At 36.5% G+C, this 20,421-nt stretch overlaps 1 long non-coding RNA gene across 1 annotated transcript; it reads right to left on the bottom strand.

Moving 5' to 3' along the window:
- Positions 1 to 7,270: 7,270 nt before the first annotated feature.
- LOC137190555 (uncharacterized) lies at positions 7,271 to 8,991 on the bottom strand. The gene is made up of 3 exons (XR_010930235.1): positions 8,898 to 8,991; positions 8,125 to 8,288; positions 7,271 to 7,643 (listed from the first exon to the last, which is right to left on the bottom strand). It is a non-coding gene; the product is annotated as an uncharacterized lncRNA (long non-coding RNA).
- Positions 8,992 to 20,421: the final 11,430 nt, after the last annotated feature.

Genomic DNA, 20,421 nt, shown 5'->3' with positions numbered 1-20,421 from the left:
TATATGAAGGCAACCATGAGCACCACCCAGTGTCTGTTGTGGGTTCATTCATGTTAACCTGATGACCCCGACGTCATCCTTTCCTCCCAGTTCAACAGAGAGAATATTTGCAAACCATTTGAATAAGTCTTGTCTTAGTATATGTATGGTTGTTTTGCAGAGGTAGATACATGTAAGGTGAGTAATGACTCATGGTTTGACCTTTTCTCCAGAGTGATTCAATCGCAAACATCCTCTGAAACAAGATGCTAATCAGAAAAATAGAAATATTTGAGCTGCCTGACAATCACATGAATCCTACAAAGTTCAGTCATACTGAAGCTCCCAATCAGTGTTTTCAATGATGAATATATATATATATATATATATGTATATACCAATTCACACAGATACAAGCTTTAATGTTCAAGCAGAAGGACAGACAATAGACAACAGTTTTCACGGCAGACATTTTGACTTGTCATAAACATAAATTAAACAGACTGAGTCACTGCTATATTTTATTTATTTATTTATTGGTGTATTTATTAATTCAACCTTTATTTACTGTATGCATGGTAGTCCAATGAGAGCAATCCACTCTCTTTTGCTTTTCTTACTTCATCAGGGTCAGTGTACAGCACATAACATAGAATATTTCAATAAGATGGATGTGAAACAACAAAAAATTCACGTACAAAAGTGAAAAAAATATATAACATACAACCAATCATATACAAACATACAGCTTGTCAGCCAATGGGGTATTCACACATAGATGGGATGGACACGTGGTCATGTGGATCAAGGCCAATCACATCCCCAGACTTGCAAAGAGGCAAGGGGTGTGTTCAATAATAGACATACTGTAGGTGACACCATATCAGGACAATAAGCAGGAGAAGTTCATCTATGGGGAGGTACCCAAGTTTGTGTAGTCCTTTCCAAAACGGTGTCTATTCATTCTGGTATATTTAAAAAGGATTAATAAAATGCTATATATTCATTGCAAGTATTTTATCTTAAAAAGAAACAACAACAGCAAAAAAGTAAAACTCAGACAAAATACAATTAACTTGAAGAGCAATGAGTCTATTATCTATCTACGATACTGTAAGATATCACAGCATAAGATTTGATTATACTATGATATAATGTACATGTATGTTTACAGTTATCTCTGATTGTTTTACAGTTATTTCTGATTGTGCATGTTTTTAAATGAGGATAGTTCTCCCAGCAGAAACCTCGTTGCTGCTCGGATTCAGATAAATCTGAGGAAAAGTCCAGTTAGCTGAAAATAAGAAAGTAATCGTCGGAGGAGTTCCCTGGGCAGAGACTGTAAAATACAAACAGCAGCAATATGGTTCGCTGGTCTAAGACAGAGAAAGATCATAACGACCAAGCAGCAGCTTTATAAACATGCAGCAATAGCGCCATCAAGTGTATGCAAGTGACACCTACAGGTAGATGACTGTATCGACATTAATAGTGTTTATATTAGAATGTAGGCAGGATTTTATGTGCAATTCACTCTATTGCTGTATTTAATTCAAGGCTTTTTGTTGATATTGTCCTTTGAATATCAAACCGTTATTGTTTTATGATCCTTTAACCAGTTTGTTACTGTTTTGTAAAGTAATACAGTATGTGCCTTACAGTAAAAAACAACAACACTGGGCAGTACTATTAAGTAAGTCACATGCATAATAAATTAATGAAAACAAGACAAATAAATACTAAGACCTGAACAGAGTTGGTGAAGACTAAATCCTGCACTTGTACTGACAATATTTAAAGTCATGATTATATCTGATTATATGAAAATTAGATTCATATGCGGCTCTGTTATTATTGTGTAAAAATGTTTTTCCTTCCTGATGATTCACAGCAAGCAAGCAGGGCCGGATCAACCTACTTCTGGCCTTGCGTGTGCACCCTGTTGTCTTTACATGTAAGTTCTCTCTCTCTCTCTCTCTCTCTGTCTCTCTCTCTCTCTCTCTCTCTCTCACACACACACACACACACACACACACACACACACACACACACACCTGATTAGATTTTGCCCAAAGAATTCAACCAATATTCCTTTGTGGTTGGATTTTACCTGCCTCAGACTGACAGTTAGTTTGTGGTAATTTAATTATACACACACAAAAAAAAAAATCAGTTATGCACCAGTTAAGTGCATTATAAACTGAAAGAATAACAGTAAATATATATTTTAATACATGGGTCCCACTATAAGACAAGGTCTTAAGTTTAGGTTAAAATGCAGGAGCCTTTATTATTTCAGTTTATATTATGGCTTTGTTGTGCATGTTACCAACTACATAATAATATTCCAGTTAATCAGATTCCCCCAATGTAATTGCAACATAATGTATATTTAATTGAACTACAACTACTGCTGTGCATATCCAGTGCAATAATGCAATATAGTATAAAGAACTACAATGTTACAACAATGGAACAATCTAAAATATCTGTATTTATCTTGTAAATTCCATATGTATCTTGTTAATTCTTCAGTTACAGAAAACTGTGCAATACACATGGTAACCCATATAACTGTTTGGTACACAGTGCAAGTAGACTTAGAAACTGCTATATTTCCAATAACTTGCACTATTATCTAACATGGCTGCTACTTATACTTGTATCTTATCTGCACTAGTTTCAGGATTAAGGACTTGACATTTTTATATCTATATATTATCTTGTTTTATTCTTGCTACTTATCTTTATTTTTCACCTTTACTGATGATATTGTGTTGTTCATGAGGACATTGCTGTTTTTTTTTTGTTGTTGTTGCTATTTGTACTTATGAGCAAGATGTTGTAACAATGCAATTCAGGGAATTTCCGACACAACTTCACCTACTTCCAAGATGCATGGAAAGAAGTCTGAAGGGGTTAAAACTGCAGCCACACTTGTACTATAAAGAACAACGTGTTTCAGCTTGTGGCCTTCGTCAGGGTGCAACACACTACAACGAACATTTAAATGAGATGGGTGTGAAACAAAAATTCATTTACATTTAAGTTAAAAAATATAAAATACAACCAATCATATACAAACACACATCTTGTCAGCCAATGGGTTATTCACACATAGATGGGATGGGCACGTGGTCATGTGGATCGAGGCCAATCACATCCCCAGACTTGCAAAGAAACAAGGGGTGTGTTCAAAAATAGACATACTGTAGGTGACACCATATCAGGACAGTAAGCAGGAGAAGTCCATCTACAGGGCGGTACCCAAGTTTGTGTAGTCCTTTCCAAAAAGGTGTCTATTTATTCTGGTATATTTAAAAAGGATTAATAAAATGCTATATATTCATTGCAAGTATTTTATCTTAAAAAGAAACAACAACAACAAAAAAGTAAAACTCAGACAAAATACAATTAACTGGAAGAGCAATGAGTCTATTATCTATCTACGATACTGTAAGATACCACAGCATAAGATCTGATTATACAATGACATAATATACATGTATAATCTCTGATTGTGTATGTTTTAAAGGGGGATAGTTCTCCCAGCAGAAATCTCACTGCTGCTTGGATTCTTCTTTTCAGACAAATCTGAGAAAAAGCCCAGTTAGCTGAGAGCAAGAAAGTAATCGTCAGAGGACTTCAACCAAGTTTGAAAGAGGAATTTGGTGCTGGTTGTATATGTTTTGTCTTTTGATACCTGCCTAATGAACTCTATCTTTACTGTGGAATGTCATCTTGGTAATAAAAGGTTCTCACTCAAGTTCTGCACAGTTTTTTGTGTATAATCCTACAACTGTCCTTTGAGTCAGGGTGAATTCTGGAGTTAAAAAGAGAGGGATAAAAATAAACAAATAAAATAACGTTGGACTGTCAATAAAGGTCAACTAAAGGGATGTAAATATGTTCATTTTTTGGCCGCATAATCAAGCAAATAATTATGGATGGGAGTGCAAGTATGTAGATATGTATATGAATACATGTGCATGAGTATATGCGATGTGTGCATGTTTGTGTATAGATATAGCTATATATATATATATATATATATATATATATATGTATATATATACACATACACACACACACATATATATATATATATATATGCATGTATATGGGTTCAGTTGTATGTATATGGATGTGGATGTGTACCTATACTGCACTGTCACAACTGGTAGCACTTTTTTTTTTCTACTTTCCTTTCTCTTTTTGAATATGTTGCTGTTGTTGTTGGTGGTGGTACTGTTAATATTTTCCTCTATATGTATGTGTATGTATTCCTTTGGCCTTGTGTTATAATAATTAAAAATAAAATAAAAAATAAAGTGCATCAATAGTACCTCCTTGGACTGCATGATAATAGTACCCTTTAGACTCATGTCCAAAGGAAATCCCACATTCAATAAGTTCAGTTTACCCATTTTATTTTCTCAGTTTGCTCTTTTTTTCTTCATCCTGTTTAGAGGATGTCAGTTGAAGAAAAAAATGTGCACATGACCTTATCATTTTCTTGTAGCCATCTCAGGCTTCTTCTGTCATCGGAGGTGCGAGATAGTGAGAGATGGTAAAGCCATGATTAGGGAAGAGTTGATTACAAGTCAAGATATTGTCTCAATCTGTTAAAATTGCAATGTTCAGTATGTTGACCGTGTTGTCAGTAGTTGGTGCTTGTTTACTCATGTTCACTCATGCTGGACTGACAGTGTGGCATGAGGAGAGGCGCACCCACAATTCAAGTTTGAATTCATATTTAGAAAGTAGAAAACTAATCTCTCTCTTTGCAGACTGCTTTTTCTGTCTGCTGCTGTTTGTCAAACAACCAATAAGCAACAATAAATTACAAAAAGTGAATATAATATAGCTTTATGAAAAAGATAAGTAGAATAAAACAAGATAATATACAGATATAAAAATGTCAAGTCCTTAATTATGAAACTAGTGCAGATATACAAGTATAAGTAAGTATAAGTTGCAGCCATATTGGACAATATTCATATTTCCAAAGTTATAAGAAATAAAACACTTTCTATTTGCACCAAACATGTGTACTAAAGAGATGTATGGGTTACTATGTGTATTGCACAGTTTTCAGTAAATGAAGAGTTAACGTGTGTGTGCACCTGTGTGTGACATGTAAAGGCAACAGGGCGCACACACACAAAGGGAGAAGCAGGTTGAGCTTGTTGTACATCAACAAGATAGAAATACCATTTTACACATGAACAGTACAAGTGGAGGGTTTTGTCTTCACCGACTTTGTTCAGATCTTAGTATTTATTTGTTTTCATTCATTTATTATCCATGTGACTTACTTAATAGTACTGCACAGAGTTGTTTTTTTAGTGTAAGGCACATACTGTATTATTTTACAAATCAGTAAGAAACTGGTTAAAGGATCATAAAACAATAATGGTATGATATCCAAAGGATGATGTCAAGAAAAAGCTTTGAATTAAATACAGTCATAGAGTGAATTGCACATAAAATCCTGCCTACATTCTAATATAAACACTATTAATGTTGGTACAGTCATCTACCTGTAGGTGTCACTTGCATACACTTGATGGCACTATTGCTGCATGTTAATAAAGCTGTTGCTTTGTTGATCCTTCTCTCTATCTAAGACCAGCAAACCATATTGCTCATTTGTATTTTGCAGTATCATGACATCAGAGCTTTTATTTCGGAAGATTTTCAGCATAAATGACTATCAGAGTAGCTGCTGGTGCATAATTGAAGAAGCGCCATGACTGTGTTAGGGCCTGTATTGAGCTTCTCCAGACTGTATTGTGCGCGGACCTTTTCAGGGCTGCTTTTAGCCACAAATGTTTCTTCACCCTGCTTGTGTTGATGTGAGGCTGCCTCTATCAGCCTCTGCAACCCCGTCCTGTCACACGTCTGTGCTGGAGTCAAACCCTGCATTTCATTAAGCTGTCTGACTGTGCTGTAATCAGTTTCAGCTGCTCTGCTGCTGGGAAGTGTCAATATCCTCAGTGTCTCTCTAGATAAGTGTTAGCAGTATTAGCACCTGCCATCTCTGCAAAAAACTTTCCAAGTTTGACATTTCTCTTTATGTATCTTAGCAGGATAAAGAAATCTGTATCATATCAGGAGAAGGCTTGATATCTCATCATTGTGACTTGTACAGTAGTCTTCCCTCTGTCAGTTACAGTAGGAGAGACTTGCATTTCTTAGTATATCATCTTTTCTCTTCTATTCTATAGGCAAACTCACTGTTTTACTTGATTTCAGGAGTGTCTCAATCTGGAGGACCCCAAATTTAAAACAGAGCTTGGTGAAAAAGGCCATTAAATGTTTTTTTTTCTCCACTCAGAGAGAATAATCTGCAGCAGAAACAGAACACCTGGTTTCGCAGGTTTTAAAATGTTCAGTCCATCACTGACTATTCCTGTTCCTGCAATGGTTAAACCTGAATGAAGAACAGTTCTTTAAGGTTAACAAGGCCTTCATTATATATTGTTGTATTGAGATTTTATTAAATGCTGTTTTGATGCCCTTTTTCACCATCTCTCCATTTTTAATGTTTGTCTAAATGTTGGCTTTCTGCCTTTTCTTCCATTGTCCTGAGAACACAGAGCGTCCATACAAAAGAGAGTAGAGTGCTCTGATTGGACCACCAGGCATACAGTAAATAAAGGTTAAATTAATTAATTAATTAATTAAGAAAGATGAGCCTCAGACTTTTTCATTTCTCTTCATGACAAGTCAAAATGTCTGCCGTGAAATCAGTCTATTGTAGGATTCATGTAATTGTCAGGCAGCTTATTTCTCTTATTTCAGAGGAAGTTTCCTTTTGAATCGCTCTGGAGAAAAGGTCAAACCATGAGTCATTACTCACCTTACACGTATCTACCTATGCAAAACAACCTTATATATACTAAGACAAAACTAATTCAAATAAATTGCAAATATTCTCTCTGTTGAACTGGGAGGAAAGGATGACGTGGAGTCATCAGGTTAACATGAATTACCCACAACAGACACTGGGTGGTGCTCATGGTTGCCTTCATATATTAAAACTATTAAGTCTGTTCCACATGTTTACTGGTATAAAAATACCTGAGTTCCTTTGTGCTCTTACAGATTTTTAAAAAATGTTTCATAATGAAAAACTACTTTGTGGGTCGTATTAGGAGTGACATCTTTTCACTTCAAACCAGCAAACCAGCAATCTGCAAACCAGGCAGATTTTTTAATCTGTCTCTAAAATATTTTAACATTACTGAGTGGCCCAGTTTATCTCCAAAAAATAACAGACTTGAGAAACCAGTATAACATCTTTATTGAGATGATGAGTTTTGGACAAAATCATAAATTATTGATTCGTCAGTGGTGTTTCTTTTAGCAACATTACAAGTTTCTGTGATTAAGAAACAATTCAAACCATTACATCTATAACATGATGAACAGTGTTACTGTGTAAATGCTGTTAAGAATTTCAAATGGATTGAATTTAAATGGCAGACTTCCAGGTTGTCACAGTTGCTCTAGTTCCCCTCCATCCCTTCCAGCATTTCATTGCACATCATAGTCACTGTAGAGAGCATAACCATAAACTCATTGAAGTCCATTTGACCATCGCCGTTGAGATCCAGTTCAGACATAAAGTCATCAAGTTTCGCTAGGTCCTTGCATTCCTAAAACAGAAGCAGCGAGATGAAAATCCAACCAAAGAGAATTAGTTTCACAAGATTGAAGACACATAACACTTACAAGCCTCAAATACACTTTTTTTCTAAACACTTTTTTGAATTGTACCACTTACTCATAATAGTTTGGTCATCATGAGATAAAAAGGCACTAAGGTCACTTATTCATTTATTATCCATACTCTGCTATTATTGAACAATAATATCCAATAGACATAATATCTACAGAGCAGCTGAGAAAATTGAAAAGTATTAAGAGACAAACTAACACACTGTTAGTTTTGGCCTTTTTTGCAGAGTTAATAAAAAAAGATTATAGAATATTGCCAGTCTTATCCTTTAAAAACATCGTAAGTGCCACCACGTCTAAAATATTGAGGAAAAACTCTAACATGTAATTTATCATTAACTAAGTAATGTGCAGGGACTGAAGTTTTGCACTGAAAATGTGTTAAAAAGAAACACTCACTGATACGAAGGTGGGGAATTCTGTCTTGATCAGATCCTTCAGCTCTTTTTTGCTCAGCTTTTTGGGGTCCCCTCCTTTTGAGGCATAGGAGCGGAACAATTCGATGAGGCCGATCATACCCTGTTCAACTGCGGTAGCCATGTTGTCAGTCTTGCAATCAAAGCCTAGAAAGACAATTCAAGAGAGTCACAAATCAACAACTGTAGTTATAAAATGTCATTTTATTGTCTTTTATTAGAGCTGTAGAAAGCTAAAGAGTAAATATTTTGTGTAGCTGGAGGAAAAACAATTCAGTGTTGTTAATAATAATTATATTATCCACTGTAATAACTTAACATATCCCTATTTTATAATTCACATGGATTTCTTCCTTCTCTCTAAGTTACACTTGACTTGCCTTCAGCTCATAAGTTTAGTTTTAATTTTAGTCTCTAACTTTCATTTTTATTTACTGCAGTCTTTGAAGTTTGTTTGAATCTTTTGTTATTTGCATTAATGAAAAAACTCATGTACTTTAATATGTACTTCCTCAGTTACACACAAAATTGTAATACTAGTTGGATAATCCAGTATATACAAGAGTGTGTGCAACAGAGGACCCCCAAATAATAATAACAATAATGATGTAAAAAAAACAAAAAACACCCTGTGACACAACATTAACATTCCTCTATAATCTATAATCATATTTTCAAGTCTCACCTCAGATCCGACTGCTTTAAATATTGAAGGTTTGAAGCTAACATGATAGAAAACCAACAGCAGGAACTCACCTGGACACTGATGCAAACAGGAGTTGGAAGTGGAAGTGGCTTCAGCTCTCTTCCCATCAGTTATATACACTCCTCTCTTTGTGAAAAAAAATCAAAATCATATATGTGCATATACCTCCAGACAGGTGAGTCACCTGGTATGTACAATGAAACCAAAGGCTGTTTATTCTGCACAGCAAACAGGCTTTTAAGAAGAAAAGCTGTTGGTGAAAGGACATTAGGTGAGGCAGGTTTGTAAGCCAGCATGAATAAAATAATGTTTACTTTTGCCTTTTTTCACTTTTCAGGTGTAGCAGGTGCAGCATTATTGCATACATCTTCAGCTTGGATGAAAATTTCAATGTTTCCTGAAATATAAATTCTACTCAAAGGTATAACTGAGGGGTTGTGTGATTAAAGGCTATTTGGTGGGTTGTATTACAGTTGTGAGTCATGATACTTTCATGGAGGTTTACTTCCCCCCGTCAAATACACCACAGTCCTTCTCCACCTGGTCAATTTAAAGAGTTAGTTCACTCAAATGACAAAGAAAACACATTTTCTTTCTTGCTACACTTTGAAATCACTGGGATAAAATTTTACCCAGTTTGGGTCAATATAGCACCAACACAATACTCAAGACAGTTTTTTAATCCAAAAGAGACAGGAACAAAAACATAAAATGTGGCCACAAATGAACAGACCACCTCCCACAGGGTCTGGGATCTTTGGAGACAAGGTGTCACCTTCAACTGCCGGCTTCTACTAAAGGTCTGGATGCAATCTAAGGCAAAGTAACCCCCGCCTCACTCAAGGAGAACATTGACCAATGAAAAAAGAAGGAGGGTAAAAGAATATTTAACTACATAAGAAAGGGGAAATTCTTAATTAAAAAGCAAAGCTGGTAGAACAAGAGGAAGTAGAATTTAAATGACAAATTATTTGGCAAGATAAAATATATAATCATACAACTCAGCAGCAATAGAAATTGTAAAACTAATACCCAAATATTAAAAGTAGGGCTATAAGCCTTATCAAATGTATAGAAAATATATAGACACACTTGCAACTCCTTAAAATGAAGTGATGCTTGAAGACATGAAAGTATCCAGTATTTCATTAATTCAGAGGGTTTCAGGGGTCCAAAGACGTGAAAATATCCAGTATTTCACTTATTTAATTTACTTTAGAGTCACATAGAAATGACAGCATTCAGTATTGCATTTACTTTAATGTTTTTTTGAGGCCAGATGAGTTGAAAGTATCAGTCATTTAAATTATTTAGAGGCCCAAAGAGGTGACAGTATTCAGTATTTCAATTGTTTGACGGATTTTAGAGGCACAAAGTATCCAGTATTTCACTTACTTCATTTCAATAGGCTGCTCTTTACATTGAGCAAGTTTCTCTGAAAGGAACCTGCCCCAGGCCAGGTGTGATTGTCAGTGTCAAGATTGTCAGTTAATATTGTTACTGGATTAGATTGCTGTCTTTAGGAAACGAAAAATGAATTCCTTCCTTGGCTGTGCAACCACACCTGTCTTTGTTGTTGGCACTGATGTGGTAATGAATCACATGGGAAGTTCAGAGCATGGGAGGTTTCTGTGTGTTTTGTTATATAGGGTTTGGGTTATAGGGACTTAAATAACACCCATTGTATCTGACATGAATTCAAACTGAAAGAGCCTGCTGTATAAAAGGAGAAATTTTGACTGATGAATATAACTTTAAAGGTTCAATGCATAAGAACTGACGACCAAATACATTGTTTGTTGTGGCCTTCAGAACGACACATATACAATCTTTTCTGATCTGATGCCAACATCATGTTTGTCTGTGCCTTACATTACACTATTGTTTGGTTAGCTTTAGGCATAAAGATGACGTGGTTAGGGTTAGGATTAGGGAAAGATCATGGTTTGGGATGAAATTAAAACTTTGTTAAGGTTTGGGGACCTTTGTCGTCATACTGTACAGTAAATACATTAGTTACCACTTGCTTAAGGTCAGGGAATGACTGCGATCATGGTTAAAAGAAACCAACACTGATTGTCAACAGTTAAAGTTCAACATTTTGTTGACCCAACTCCTCCCATTGTAAACTTTGTAGCTCTATAACAAAGTCACACCTCTGTTGCTCCCATGAAAGGGTCAAAATGCCAGCGACACTTGTAATATAAAGAACAAACGGCAACTAGCATGACAGCCACTAGATGGTCCAATTGACTCTCATTCAAAAAGTGTCAAGTTCTCTCCAGAAATACTAATTAAGCAGTTTTTTTCCCCGAGTCATTCTGGTCTCAATCATTAAATTCAGGCCCTGTAAGTGTGCTGGTGGTCATTTTGGAAATAATACTCCATTAATAAGATTTGAAGACTTATAGTAGTTTTGATGTTTGCTGCGTGGGCGTTGATTGACAGCTGTGATTGACAGTTGGTTCACCTGCTGCTCTCCTCAGCTCTGGGACTCACAATGAGTTAGATTGTGTTGCAATATTTCACCAAGTTAAATTTTACTTGAATACAATACCTGCCCTGTGAGCACATTTCAGCTAAGGTATCTAACATCAGCCTTGTGTGCACCACTCAGTGTTCCCATTAAGCTAGCATTCACTTCGGCCTTATTTGGAAGATCCTGGCTCCAAACGCAAAAGATGATGCTGACCATAAGCAAAACCTCTGGGTTTCAAACCGGTTCCAATGCAAACCAACCAAACAAACCATTAATTTGTTTTATACACAAACTCATCAAGAGTTTTCAATTCACTAATTGTAATTCAAGTGAATGGGCCCAAATCTTGCATAATTTTAATGCCACTGGTGTGAGCAAGACAGACATGTCTCACCATGCAGAAAATTCTCATCCTCACACCGTTCAGATTTGATGTTTCGCCATGACAGAGGAAGTTGCTATAACTTTATTGTAAATGCTCCAGTCTGCACCAAACTTTACATGTTTGATAAGACTCCCGGCTTGAACATGTCTACATGAAAAAGTGATTTTTGTCATGCCAAGTGAATTCATCATGTTGCTAAAGTTATCAGTCTTGTATCTTAATTAAAAAAGATACGTTTTGGACATTATTGCATTGTAAGCTACAAAACAAGGTCATAACTTAGCATAACTGTGGATCTGAGCCACTGTGTGAAACAGCTTTGTCAAAATGGAGATAGTGGGGTAAAACGTGCCAGTGATGTGGGGGCAAGATGAGTCAATGGCTCAATTTACCCCCAAAAATTATTTTCTGATATTCTAGAGACCAGAGACCCTGTTCATGTTAATGTTTGATCACTGTTACAAGTATTACAATGTTGATGAATAAATACCTAATTGTTGACTGATGTTAAGTTTAAGCTACACACAAACATGCTGTACATATAGACGGGTGACAGATTAAAGAAAAAGCCAACATAAAGTGTTTTAGTAAGGTGTTGGGCCACCAGAACAGCATTAATACACCTTGGCATTGATTCTACAAGTCTCTGAACTCTTCTAGAGGGTTGAACACCATTCATTCAAAAAGATATTCCCTCATTTGGTGTTTTGATGATGGTGGTGGAGAAAGCTGTCTAACACATAGGTTCAAAATCTCTCATAGGTGTTCAAATAGTTTGAGACCTGGTGACTGTGAAGGCCATAGAATATGATTCACATCATTTTCATACTCATCAAACCATTCAGTGACCCCTCGTGCTCTGTGAATGGGGGCACTGTCATTGAAATGGAAACATATACACTTATGTTATTGTCTTAAGATTATGTTACACTGCCTTTATGATCTCTGCTTCCCGTGTGATCCCGTGTTCCTAACAGATACTATCAAAGGTGAGGTGTGGGACTCGGTCATTGTAACTTTAGAGGGAATGTCCATGGAGGAAAGGCAGATAAGGATTTGGCCTTCAATTCTTAATTCTCAACAGAGACCGAAAGAAACTCCCTACAGATACGGTGAATCAGTTTAATCTTTACTGAAAATGTTTAGGTAACATGTTGAACAACAGGACACAAACATATAATTTTACTGAAAAGTATGAGTTTTTGCCTTTGTTAAATTGATGGAATTAATAAAGTTCGAAATTATCTCAAATTTGTTTGATTTTGTGTAATTTTTATATCAGTATTTAATGGTAACACTATTTTCCCATAGAGCACTCAATTTACCCCATCCCCATGCTCATTTTACCCCTACCTTGGGGTAAGTTGTGCCATACTAACTTTTTTTGATGGGTGATTGTTCTAAAACCATAATAATTAGATAACTTGTTTTAATTTCCATGGGCACACAGCGACCTGAGGTATACATAGTTACCACTAGTTGAAACAAATACACTTTCATTTTGCAGTAAAATCATCAAATGTAAAAAAGTGGTTCATGTTACCCCGTTCTCCCCTACATGCCTGTGACAGAAGCCCATCGATTTCACCACAGCCCGACGTGCACAGAGGCACAAGGGCCCGTTAAACACTGCTTGCAGTTTTAATTACTAAAAGATACTTGATTCTTGATTGTTTTCTCTAGTTTTTTTTTTTTTTTACTGAGTTTAACTGTAATTCTGTATAAGTGGTATATTCATAAAATTGCCTTGTCTAATATCTCACTGGTTTAAATATGACAATTACTGAATTGATAGGCTACATGATTTTATAATGATCAAGGGGAGCAGATTTCCCTTTTTTTTTTCCTGTGACAGTCAGAACCTAAAGGGAAGCTTTCAGAGCTGTGCAAGCACAAAGATTTTCTGCTAAATATAAAATAAATGTTGTTAAGTCCCTATAACCTAAACCCTATAGAACAAAACACACATCTCAAAATTGTGACAGATACTCTGACCTTCCCATGCGATTCATTACCACACCAGTACCAACAACAAAGACAGGTGTGGTTGCACATATCTTCTTTTCCAATTTAATCCAGTAACAATATTAACTGACAATCTTGACTCTGACAGTCACACCTGGCCTGGGGCAGGTTCCTTTCAGAGAAACTTGCTCAATGTAAAGAGCAGCCTATTGAAATGAAGTAAGTGAATTACTGGATACTTTGTGCCTCTAAAATCCTTCAAAAATAAGTGAAATACTGGATATTTTCACCTCTTTGGACCCCTGAAACCCTCTGAATTAATGAAATACTGTATACTTTTACCTCTTCAGACATCACTTCATTTTAAGGAGTCACAAGTGTGTCTATATATTTTCTATACTCTAAACCACTTAACATGATGAAAATGATCATGACATTTGATAAGGCTTATAGCCCTACTTTTAATATTTGAGTAGTAGTTTTGCAATTTCTATTGCTGCTAAGCTGTATGATTATATCTTTTATCTTGCCAAATAATTTGTCATTTAAATTCTACTTCCTCTTGTTCTACCGGTTTTGCTTTTTAATTAAGAACTCCTCCTTTCTTATGTAGTTTAATATTCTTTTACCCTCCTCCTTTTTTCATTGGTCAATGTTCTCCTTGAGTGAGGCAGGGGCTCCTTTGCCTTAGATCACATCCAGACCTTTAGTAGAAGCCGGCAGTTGAAGGTGACACCTCGTCTCCAAAGATCCCAGACCCTGTGGGAGGTGGTCTGTTCATTTGTGGTCACATGTTTTTGTTCCTGTCTCTTTTGGATTAAAAAATGTCTTGAGTATTGTGTTGGTGCTATATTGACCCAAATTGTGTAACATGTTATACCAGTGATTTCAAAGTGTAGCCAGAAAGAAAATTGTGTTTTCTTTGTCATTTGAGTGAACTAACTCTTTAAATTGACCAGGTGGAGAAGGACTATGGTGTATTTGCAGTGGGGTTGGGGGTGTGGATGACTCATACCTGTAATACAACCCACCAAATAGCCTTTTATTACACAACTCCTCACATATGCTTTTGTGTTGTGCAGAATAAACTGCCTTTGGTTGCATTGTACATACCAGGTGACTCACCTGTCTGGAGGTATATGCACATATATGATTTTGATTTTTTTTTCACAAAGAGAGGAGTGTATATAACTGATAGGAAGAGAGCTGAAGCCACTTCCACTTCCAACTCCTGTTTGCATCAGTGTCCAGGTGAGTTCCTGCTGTTGGTTTTCTATCATGTTAGGTTGTATATACTGGATTATCCAACTAGTATTACAATTTTGTGTGTAACTGAGGAAGTACATATTAAAGTACATGAGTTTTTTCATTAAAAATGCAAATGACAAAAGATTCAAACAAACTTCAAAGACTGCAGTAAATAAAAATGAAAGTTAGAGACTAAAATTAAAACTAAACTTATGAGCTGAAGGCAAGTCAAGTGTAACTTAGAGAGAAGGAAGAAAGCCATGTGAATTATAAAATAGGGATATGTTAAGTTATTACAGTGGATAATATAATTATTATTAACAACACTGAATTGTTTTTCCTCCAGCTACACAAAATATTGACTCTTTAGCTTTCTACAGCTCTAATAAAAGACAATAAAATGACATTTTATAACTACAGTTGTTGATTTGTGACTCGCTTGAATTGTCTTTCTAGGCTTTGATTGCAATACTGAAAACATGGCTACCGAAGTTGAACAGGGTATGATCGGCCTCATCGAATTGTTCCGCTCCTATGCCTCAAAAGGAGGGGACCCCAAAAAGCTGAGCAAAAAAGAGCTGAAGGATCTGATCAAGACAGAATTCCCCACCTTCGTATCAGTGAGTGTTTCTTTTTAACACATTTTCAGTGCAAAACTTCAGTCCCTGCACATTACTTAGTTAATGATAAATTACATGTTAGAGTTTTTCCTCAATATTTTAGACTTGGTGACGCTTATGATGTTTTTAAAGGATAAGACTGTCAATATTCTATAATCTTTTTTTATTAACTGTGTGTTAGTTTGTCTCTTAATACTTTTCAATTTTCTCAGCTGCTCTGTAGATATTATGTCTATTGGATATTATTGTTCAATAATAGCAGAGTATGGATAATAAATGAATAAGTGACCTTAGTGCCTTTTTATCTCATGATGACCAAACTATTATGAGTAAGTGGTACAATTCAAAAAAGTGTTTAGAAAAAAAGTGTATTTGAGGCTTGTAAGTGTTATGTGTCTTCAATCTTGTGAAACTAATTCTCTTTGGTTGGATTTTCATCTCGCTGCTTCTGTTTTAGGAATGCAAGGACCTAGCAAAACTTGATGACTTTATGTCTGAACTGGATCTCAACGGCGATGGTCAAATGGACTTCAATGAGTTTATGGTTATGCTCTCTACAGTGACTATGATGTGCAATGAAATGCTGGAAGTGATGGAGGGAAAGTAGAGCAACTGTGACAACCTGGAAGTCTGCCATTTAAATTCAATCCATTTGAAATTCTTAACAGCATTTACACAGTAACACTGTTCATCATGTTATAGATGTAATGGTTTGAATTGTTTCTTAATCACAGAAACTTGTAATGTTGCTAAAAGAAACACCACTGACGAATCAATAATTTATGATTTTGTCCAAAACTCATCATCTCAATAAAGATGTTATACTGGATTCTCAAGTCTGTTATTTTTTGGAACTAAACTGGGTTGCTCAGTAATGTCAAAAAAATATTTTAGAGACAGATTAAAAACATCTGCCTGGTTTGCAGATTGCTGGTTTGAAGTCAAAAGACTTCACTCCTAATACAACCCACTAAGTAGAGAGTTTTCACGTCAACCTGATGACCCCACATCATCCTTTCCTCCCAGTTCAACAGAGAGAATATTTGCAAACCATTTGAATTAGTCTTGTCTTTGAATATATATGATTGTTTTGCATAGGCAGATACATGTAAGGTGAGTAATGACTCATGGTTTGACCTTTTCTCCAGAGTGATTCAATAGCAAACTGAAATAAGAGAAATAAGCTGCTTGACAATTACATGAATCCTACAATAGACTGATTTCACAGCAGACATTTTGACTTGTCATAAAGAGAAATGAAACAGTCTGAGGCACATCTGTATTTATTAGATTAATTAATTAATTAATTCAACCTTTATTTACTGTATGCCTGGTGGTCCAATCAGAGTACTCTGCTCTCTTTTGCATAGCTCTGTGTTCTCAGGACAACGGAAGAAAAGGCAGAAAGCCAACATTTAGACAAACATTAAAAATGGAGAGATGGTGTAAAAGGGCATCAAAACAGCATTTAATAAAATCTCAATACAACAATATATAATGAAGGCCTTGTTAACCTTAAAGATCTGCTCTTCATTCAGGTTTAACCATTGCAGGAATAGGAATAGACAGTGATGGACTGAACATTTTAAAACCTGCAAAACCAGGTGATCTGTTTCTGCTGCAGATTATTCTCTCTGACTGGAGAAAAAAAACATTTAATGGCCTTTTTCACCGAGCTCTGTTTTAAATTTGGGGTCCTCCAGATTGAGACACTCCTGCAATCTAGTAAAACAGTGAGTTTGCCTATAGAATAGAAGAGAAAAGATGATCTACTAAGAAATGCAAGTCTCTCCTACTGTAACTGACAGAGGGAAGACTACTGTAAAAGTCACAATGATGAGATATCAAGCCTTCTCCTGATATGAACTCCAGAGCACTATAATACAAAATATCGAAAGTTTTCAGTTAAAAGTCGAAAATACTTAATGTTAAGATACAGATTTCTTTATCCCGCTAAAATAAAGAGAAATGTCTCTCTGACATCTCTGAAAGCTTTTTGCAGAGATGGCAGGTGCTAATACTGCTAACACTTATCCAGAGAGACACATTGAGGATACTGACACTTCCCAGCAGGCAGAGCAGTGAAACTGATTACAGCACAGTCAGACAGCTTAATGAAATGCAGGGTTTGACTCCAGCACAGACGTGTGACAGGACGGGGTTGCAGAGCCTGACAGAGGCAGCCTCAAATCAACACAAGTAGGGTGAAGAAACATTTGTGGACCAAAACAGCCCTGAAAAGGTCCGCGCACAATACAGTTAATACAGGCCCTAACACAGTCGTGAAACTTCTTCAATTATGCACCAGCAGCTTCTCTGATAGTCATTTATGCTGAAACTCCTCCGAAATAAAAGCTCTGGTGACATGATACTGTAAAATACAAAGCAGCAATGTGGTTTGCTGGTCTAAGATAGAGAGAAAGATCATAACAACCAAGCAGCAGCTTTATAAACATGCAGCAATAGTGTCAAGTGTATGCAAGTGACACCTACAGCTAGACGACTGTACAGACTAGGGATGCACGATATTATCGGCACGCCATCGGTATCGCCCGATAAAAGCTCTAAAATGAAATATCAGCATCAGCCATTTCTGCCGATTAAGAGAGGCTGAATTGTTGCCTTCTCCTCCACCGCCTGACTGTGCTTCCCTCCACAGACTGTTTCACCCTGGGTCAATCTAAAGTCTCTTAATTTATGTCTCCCAAGCCCCCAGGAACAGCGCTGGGCTGTGAAGCCAATTCAAAATAGCGGCCAAACTGTGTAATTACAATGTCACGTGATGCTATTGGGCCCAAAAATACTTTTTTCCATAGACTTACATTGTGAAAGAGATGTCTGTAAATCAGCGGATAAATTTTTTTGAGCATCAAAACCCCTGCAAAATGACTCGTCTCACTATCAGAATTTGATCCATTAGGTCCGATCACATTTTGAAAGCCTAAAAGAGCCGCACGATTGAATTGTATATCCCCATTCAAGTTAGCCGGAGGGCTAAACCGGAAGTAGCCAACTCGGCCGGTGAAAGCCACTAGTGCGCTTCCTCTATGGGCCCAATGATCCTGGAAGATCCGGGTAATTTCATACATGGAAGTCGAACTTTTTTGGCTTCATGCACCACTGATAGGAAGCTGCAGCTTGGTGGAATGCCCATAGAGGGCAATGCTGCTAAGGGACCGAGGGAGCCCAAGCCAACTCTGGAGAGACTGACTGATGGTTCTTTCTAGTGTCTCCACAGTTGACATAGGCACCTCGCAGATAAGCAGGGGCCAAAGGAGCCTCGGCAGGACTCCATGTTGATACATCCAGGCTTTGAATTTTCCTTGGAGCCCCGACTTGTCTATTGCTGTGAGCCAGGATGTCAAGTCACCCTTGGTTTGTTGGAGTGCGTCTGTATCCCTCAAGGAACGCCCGGGCTTTTGACAGGTTTTTCGGTCACCGTTTGAATTGGTGTCCCTCCTATGGCAAAGCGGAACCGATCAGCCACTCTGCTTTTCTTTAACATTAATACTAATGTTAAAAAAAATGGAAAAACTGATCATCCAACTCATTGATGGGTCTTTTATTAAAACCAAATGCTGAACAAGACTTTTTAAGGCAACCACAATGTTACAATTAACTTTAGTGAACTGAAAAAACACTGCAAAATAGCAGCAGCTATGCCCATACGCAGTGGTTATGTCACGTAAGCAATGTTGTCGCCGTGGTAGCAACTTGTCAATCACAATGTAGCCCTGCCCTGAAGCTCCTACTTTATCGTCAAATTTAAATTAAATGGGACCATAATTTACAAAATGAACATCATGCTGTATTGAAGAGGACTTGAAACTAACGATTGAGACCATAAACTCGTTAGGAAACAGTTTACCTAGGTAATAAATCAAGAGAGAAGTAGGGTCATTTTCCCATAGACTTCCATACAATCTGACTTCTTTTTGCAGCCAGTCGCCCCCTGTTGGCCATTAGAGAGAATGCAGGTTTTTGGCACTTCCACATTGGCTTCATTTTTCAGCCCAGGAGGTTGCCGCTTGGTTCAGATCAGCTGGTGGCTCTGTGCAGGCTGCTGGTCATCATGAAAGTCTGTGTCTCCATCTGCTGGTTAGTTGCTGCACTGTATGCTGTGTCCAGTTACAGCCTATACCCATTCTTCACTGAGGTAATGTCAGTATTTTTTTTCTGGGAATAAACACTGTATATATAAATCTGACTACTGCTTAGGCCAAATTAAATTACAAGGATTCAGTGCTTCTACCTGTTTTTGTTTTATTGTTTTGTTTGTTTTTTTGATGGGAAATAAGATTTATAGAAAATATAATCAACCAATTAACTGTATAACTGACCCAACTCCATGTCCTTTTATTCTTTTATTATCTGAGATATTTTATCATTATGTCTTTAATTAGAAAGAATGATTTAATTAGATGCTAGCGCCATCTTCTCTTACTTATTTGTAAAAAATTTTTTGTCCTCAACAGATGTCTGCAGCCATGTTGAGCTGCATGGTGAGATTGTAATGCTCATTACAAACCAGGAAACAAGACAGTGAAGGCAGAGCAAGAGAAGTTAGTTGACTTAATTACTAAAAGATACTTGATTCTTGATTGTTTTTTCCAGTTTTTTGGGTTTTTTTTTACTGAGTTTAACATTCTGTATAAGTGGTATATCCATAAAATTGCCTTGCCTAATATCTCACTTGTTTAAATATAACAATTACTGAATTGATACATATAATGTATATTTTTTATTTATAATGATCAAAGGGAGCAGATTTCAATTTTTTTAAATTGTGACAGTCAGAACCTAAAGGGAAGTTTTCAGAGCTGTGCAAGCACAAAGATTTTCTGCTAAATATACAATAAATGTTGTTAAGTCCCTAT

Source organism: Thunnus thynnus, chromosome 10 (genome assembly GCF_963924715.1).
Source record: "Thunnus thynnus chromosome 10, fThuThy2.1, whole genome shotgun sequence".
In the NCBI taxonomy this organism is placed as follows: domain Eukaryota; kingdom Metazoa; phylum Chordata; class Actinopteri; order Scombriformes; family Scombridae; genus Thunnus; species Thunnus thynnus.
The sequence above is the reverse complement of the archived record's forward strand: the minus strand, read 5'-3'. Positions and strand labels throughout refer to the sequence as shown.